The sequence below is a fragment of the Trachymyrmex septentrionalis genome, unplaced genomic scaffold (genome assembly GCF_001594115.1).
Source record: "Trachymyrmex septentrionalis isolate Tsep2-gDNA-1 unplaced genomic scaffold, Tsep1.0 scaffold16, whole genome shotgun sequence".
NCBI classification, from domain to species: Eukaryota; Metazoa; Arthropoda; class Insecta; order Hymenoptera; family Formicidae; genus Trachymyrmex; species Trachymyrmex septentrionalis.
In genome coordinates, this window is record NW_017304758.1 from 1,709,883 (window position 1) to 1,715,745 (window position 5,863).

At 24.7% G+C, this 5,863-nt stretch overlaps 1 protein-coding gene and 1 long non-coding RNA gene across 2 annotated transcripts in view; both read right to left on the minus strand.

Moving 5' to 3' along the window:
• Positions 1-5,863, minus strand: part of LOC108746126 — a 38,239-nt gene that overhangs the window by 12,781 nt on the left and 19,595 nt on the right. The gene's annotated exons all lie outside the window — the stretch shown is intronic.
• On the minus strand, positions 2,628-5,143 carry LOC108746128. The gene is made up of 3 exons (XR_001939145.1): positions 5,031-5,143; positions 3,296-3,511; positions 2,628-3,108 (listed from the first exon to the last, which is right to left on the minus strand). It is a non-coding gene; the product is annotated as an uncharacterized LOC108746128 (long non-coding RNA).

The window sequence follows — 5,863 nt, forward strand, 5'->3', positions numbered from 1 at the left end:
AATGTACGAAATAATAGCTTTAACGTATTTATCTAATTGTGAGAACTATTTAATAAAATTTTAAGATAATTTTTCTTTAGTAATATATTAAAGAATAAAACAGATTGTTACTAATGTTAGGATTGATCCCACAATTATTTTAAATTATAATTTTTTACTTACTTGTGCGATTTTATCCCCATGGCTTTTAATGGTATTCCACATTAATTCTCCTAAACTTTTATAATTATTTAACTTATACTGCGCTTGCTCTTTATAAACGTTTTCCATGGTAAAAATCTGGATGCAACAAATTATACCCAATTTGAACTATTTTTAATTATATTTATGGTCCCCTACTCAATATATCGTTAATTTAACAAAAATACAATGAAGTTAAATAATATTACTTAGAGCAATGTATTAAATTTGACTGAAATGTACTTTATTATCTTGATTTTTATTTGATTGAATTGTTATTTAGTGTTAGATATTAAATGAGCAACGATAAACTACGTTCACATTAATGTGCAGTTGCAATACCATTAATGTGAACGTTGCTTATCGTTGCTCCTTTAATATCTAACAGTGCATGAAAAATGTTGTGATAAGCAATATTAAATTACAACACTTTATCTTACATGTCTAAAGATCTATATGCCTGAGATAAAAAAAGTTTTATATATATATATATATATATATGGTTATATTTTATGTACATACAATTATATATAATTTTATATAATTATATATGAAATATTTTTTCTCGAGTGTTTTACAACAATCATACATTTACGACTTTTTTAATGTAATAATCATAAAGACATGATAGATCATATTTATATATAAAAGAGATTTAAACTTGTAAAAAAAGAATACACAGTACTTTCGGCAAATATAAAAGTATCCGTATATAGTGGAATAGAATACTCGAAATTGAATAAAATTATTTGATTGTAATGGAGAAGATCCTGTGTTTGGTGAATACACAATTTTTTTTACTATGCAAAGCTCATTCTTTCCGATGTACATTCAATAGACAAATAATTAATAAAACACGATAAACGTTATTAAAAGTTGACTGCAAATATTTACCGATTATTATAGATATCTTATTTATTATAGTCTATCTCTAGATATCTATAATAAAGCCTACATGAAATGTGCAAGTTATCAACTTTACAATGTCATTTCGTTTTATTATATTAGGAGTATATGTGTATATAAAAAATATTAGAGAATAATATTCTTTATTCAGGATTTTGTGATATTAAATATAAAAAAATTCTTAAGTAAATCATTGGATGTATCTATCTTTAATGTGATATGTTCTATGCCAGAGAATTTCACAGTAAATCTTAATAAGTATTGTGTACTTTACTGTTAGTACCTATATAAATACATTTACAAGTACTAGAAAAATAAAATACCTAGGTACAGATACTTTAAATGTACCTAGATATAGGTTTTCTTTTACTTATTAACATAAAATTTCGGAATAAATAGGCATTTTTAATTTCATGTATCCACACATAATATGTATACGTGTTTTATATATACATGCGTAAATATTCTATGTGGGTGAGTAACATGTACAGTAAGATGAAGATACAGTAACACTTATAAAGCTATTAATTAATTTTAAATCAAGTAATCACATATCTAATGAGAATCGAACAACTACATATGTGATAAATTTATTCCATAACTATCAAAGTACAAAGATAAATACTTTAATCCTATTTCAGATCCTTCTCAATACCGCTAATTAAACTTAAATTAACTTAGAGATCTTATATAAGTCATACTAACATATTTACTAAATTATGCGAACATGTATGTATCTTGTGTGTTGTAGATGTGATAAGATTTTGTTGTCCTACCACATTTTCATTATAATTGCCGAATTAACTGTGACAAAATATTAAATATCGCATTAGACAAACATATGTAATAGCTTTTAAAATATTGGATTTACATGTCAAATTGCATAGCTTATTACGATCCTTGAATGTACCTTGTTATATCATAATTACCAGATTAACTACGACAAATTATTAAATCAAATAAACATAATAGATAATTAAATGATAAATAATGACTAATAAAATATTAAACTTACATGATACAGACACAAAGCTGGATTGTTTATACAAATTATCAATTCTATTGTTCGCTTACATATAACCAAACGCAAATAAGATTAAGCAATATATAATGTTGACAGTAAGGAGAGAGAAACATCACATCTTTGTAAATAAGTTGTTATTGGATAATTATCATCACGATTTTTCTATGACAATGGAAATAAATTTTAAGGTTGTGAAATTTGTTTTATCTGAGAATGGCTTAATCCAAGAACCGAAACATGTAATGTAATGAGTTATTTATAGAATTTTTTTAATACATTTTATATATCATTACTATTCTAATAATAATAAGTTATTGTATCAATTGTTTGCTTAATTTAAAAATATTAAAGTATGCTTGAAGAAAACCAATTCAGTTCAACTTTGTTATAGATTTTACAAGAGCAAGAAAATTTTATAAACTACTACGATAACTTATTTATAGTAGAATGCTATTTATTTTTACTTATTTATATTACCGTAAAACATTATATTTTATTAGAATATTTATATATAACATATTATTACTTTATATTTTTCAATTAATCGACAAGTCATCTCCTCATTAAATTCTGGATAGAGGATCGCTTAGTTAGTTGTCTTGCGCGATTATAATCAAGTTCAGCGCTGTCCTACTCAACCAATAAAGAGAAGAAAACTAAAGTAATGGCGTATTAGCCACATCCAAAGTATTTTTTTGGATAATGACTAATATTGTATAATTGGACAATTCGACTTTTCGGCATTCTCGTAGTGCCCGATGAATGCCAAATGCATTCTTTTTTATATCGTCGAGCTCAACGTAACAGAAATTTGCTACTTCTACATCATTGCAATTTCTCAGAATATCGAAGAACGTAATCGCATCAACATGCTTGCCAAAAATCACTATCATGGGATTGCACTTCTGCTCCTTTCACGCTCAAAATAACATTCACTGATTTCTCACTGCAGAAGATCACTTTTGGCGTGGTTAGTCGTAAAACGTGCAGCGCAGTTTCTGATGGCAAATAATTCACAAATAATAAATAAATAAATATTACGCGTTAAGTATTAAGATATGTTAAACTAGAAGATAAAATTGGACTCACTTGCACTATTATTAATAAATGCATTATTTCGAATTTATTAATTCAATTAAATACAAAAAAAAACATGGAATATTTTATAATTCAAGAAGAACTTACGCCAGTCCATGTTTTCATTTCACCGATTGAAGATTGCGTTGATATAAGCTGCCGAAAAACAAGACACGATGGAGTTGAGATGGTTGCCTGTGCACATATTAATAATGTCACCGAATTTAATTCCTTGTTTTTGAAACCATAAGGCATCTCACAACTTTATTGCTTTAACTTGCAGTTCCGCGCATATGTGATTGTTTCTTCGGTACATGCGTCCAACTATATATTATTACAAAAGATGTTTCAAAATACCACAAAATTAATTATGTTCATTACTTTGCGATTAAAAGAACTATTCACAACTCTAAAAAATAATCTCTAATAAATATATATCTTTTACTAATTAATAATTAAAATTAAAATTTACAAAAACTATGTACAACTGTAAAGACTTTCAATCAATTTTTAAAGAATTCATTTTTAAAGAATTTTATTTTGATTCGCTTTCAGAATCCGTTTTCGGATTTGTTTTTTTTTTTAGAAACACCTATTGAATTGTATCATGTACGGAAAAAATTATTCTTAAGGCATTTATCATTAATAATTACCATTCATGATTAGATTTAAAATAAAAGAATTTTTGATAATATTAAATTATAAATTTTTTTTATAATGTTGTTATTAGAGTATTATGATTAATTCTGTGGTTATTTTAAAATTATAGTTTAAATTTTTTACATGTTTGTTTCTAAATTTTTTTTGTGAATATTTGCTAGTATAATATATTTGCTATATGTGTTACATAACATTAAATAAGAAATTGTTTTGACATTAAATTTATTGACCAGTATTATAAAACATGTGATAAAAGAACACATGTTAGTTTTTATAAATGACGTTAATGTTAAATGTTATGTGTAATATGATTGATGATGATATTGTTCAATTTTCTATTGTTTTATTCTGCACTTTGACGGCCGCTATTACGTAACTTTGCTAGCTAGAAATTATTATCCAGTATAATGAAAACGTGATTCATCACGCTTATACGATTATTGACGGTTGTCTGTTAAATTCACATTTTAGTTGTTTCGTGATTTCTTATCTTGTGATATATTTGTCTTAGCACTTTACAATTAAATTATTTTAGACAAACTTTTTGTGACCTTTTATGTCTTACTTTAATCAATCTAAAATAATATATTTTTAACCAATTAGTGTTTAACTTGTAACAATTTATATATGTAAAATATCTTTAAATGTTTTGAAATTATCATATATAAGTAAAATATTAATTTATAAAATTAATAAATTATTAAATAAATTTTTACATATAAAAATACATTTTATAACGTTAAAGTAATGATAGTTTTAATGTTTCTTTCTATACATTTGCTTCTATAATTACGTTATAAATAGCTCTGCAAGGACTGCTGGAGGAAAACAGAACTGAACGCACAACTCAATTAAATATTCGCATGAAACATTTGATCAAAGTTTTAATATCAAATATTAGTACAGTTTTCTTAGTACACTTGTTTATCTTATATTTTGGCAAATTTTAGTTTAATATTGTATCGTTCAAAATAAACAGATTGGTAGAAGCAATTTATATTCATGTTATTATTAATATGAATCTTTTTTATTCCAGAGTATATTTTTAATAAATCTCCTTTCTTATTTAGATAAATATAAATTTTAAAAGTTGAAATCTTTTTTGATAAATTCTGTGTATTATACTATATATACATATACTATTATACTATATTAATATTACATGCTTATAAATATGACTTACATATGCAATTTTGTTCCCGTGACTTTTAATTTTTCCATAACATTTCTCCGAGACTCTTGTATTTATTCATGTTATGCTTTATTGTTCTCTTGTAAATTGCATTTTCTACAGTAAAATTCCATATGTAACATATAAATCAGATTGTTTTAATTGTTTATTACTTTGCATTATATGCCTTCAATTTAAAAAATCGCGAACACACACACACGCGCGCGCGTGAAACACTGTACATTTATAACTTTTTTTCTTAAAATGTAACATAAAAATTAGACACATCAATAGACCACTGTAATTTTACATTTACCTTCTGATCATGTTCAACAGTTTCGTTAGAAATATTTTGATCTTCCATCGTAAATATGAGATTCTGAATGCGTTCCAACAATGTTACTCTACAGTAATGTGTTATAAATAGAGTTTTAGTTATTCTAAATAAGCGAATTAAAATTGATTATCAAATATATGAGATATATGTGTGTGAATATTTGTTGTGTACTTATTGATTTTTATCATATCATTAAAACTATGACGGTTTTGTTGCATAATCTTTTATTTTCATTGAATCGTATAAATACTAATTTTATTGTAAGAATTTATTATATAATACTTATAGCAAAACACAAAACAGATACATATAACACAATATTTATAATTAACAGTTGACCTTGAGAGCAAGTGCAAATTTCTTAAATTCAAGAACTATAATAAAATTGCAATTTTTAATTTTTTCCCTTAAAAATAATAAGAAATGAAATAGTAGGAAATGTTTTAATATCTTTATTTATTTATTTTATCTGATAGTTACGTATGACGTACCTACTTATATATATATA